We start from the raw sequence: 852 nt of genomic DNA, 5'->3' as shown, positions 1-852 counted from the left end.
CGTGTAAGTAATATATTTACCGTGTTTTATTATTTTGCACGAGTGCGGTAAGTCATAGCTGGGTGCTCACGATTCACGGGTCCAGCGTCGGCGTTGTGGCGCGGCAAGCGTGCACTGGTGCGGTTGAGAGGGAGGGGTGGAAACCGCATTAAACTCGTCTCCGTAGTTGAGAGGGAGCGGCCAAAGCAATGTGCAATCGTCTTTGTAGTGGAGCTGGGAGGGGCAAGGATAAGGGACGAAGACCGGGGTAACATGTCGGATGCGATCATACCAGCACTAAAGCACCGGATCCCATCAGAACTCCGAAGTTAAGCGTGCTTGGGCGAGAGTAGTACTAGGATGGGTGACCTCCTGGGAAGTCCTCGTGTTGCATTCCCTTTTTAATCTTTTTCGCGCCGCTTGCAAAACAAAACGCACGTGTAAGTAATATATTTACCGTGTTTTATTATTTTGCACGAGTGCGGTAAGTCATAGCTGGGTGCTCACGATTCACGGGTCCAGCGTCGGCGTTTTGGCGCGGCAAGCGTGCACTGGTGCGGTTGAGAGGGAGGGGTGGAAACCGCGTTAAACTCGTCTCCGTAGTTGAGAGGGAGCGGCCAAAGCAATGTGCAATCGTCTTTGTAGTGGAGCTGGGAGGGGCAAGGATAAGGGACTAAGACCGGGGTAACATGTTGGATGCGATCATACCAGCACTAAAGCACCGGATCCCATCAGAACTCCGAAGTTAAGCGTGCTTGGGCGAGAGTAGTACTAGGATGGGTGACCTCCTGGGAAGTCCTCGTGTTGAATTCCCTTTTTAATTTTTTTCGCGCCGCTTGCAAAACAAAATGCACGTGTAAGTAATATATTTAC

General features: G+C 51.2%; 2 non-coding genes across 2 annotated transcripts; both read left to right on the top strand.

The window, feature by feature from the left end:
- Positions 1-257: 257 nt before the first annotated feature.
- On the top strand, positions 258-376 carry LOC123179410 (5S ribosomal RNA). Its single transcript, XR_006490348.1, has one exon. It is a non-coding gene; the product is annotated as a 5S ribosomal RNA (ribosomal RNA).
- Positions 377-673: 297 nt separating this feature from the next.
- On the top strand, positions 674-792 carry LOC123179411 (5S ribosomal RNA). Its single transcript, XR_006490349.1, has one exon. It is a non-coding gene; the product is annotated as a 5S ribosomal RNA (ribosomal RNA).
- Positions 793-852: the final 60 nt, after the last annotated feature.

The sequence above is a fragment of the Triticum aestivum genome, unplaced genomic scaffold (genome assembly GCF_018294505.1).
Source record: "Triticum aestivum cultivar Chinese Spring unplaced genomic scaffold, IWGSC CS RefSeq v2.1 scaffold23585, whole genome shotgun sequence".
NCBI classification, from domain to species: Eukaryota; Viridiplantae; Streptophyta; class Magnoliopsida; order Poales; family Poaceae; genus Triticum; species Triticum aestivum.
The sequence above is the reverse complement of the archived record's forward strand: the minus strand, read 5'-3'. Positions and strand labels throughout refer to the sequence as shown.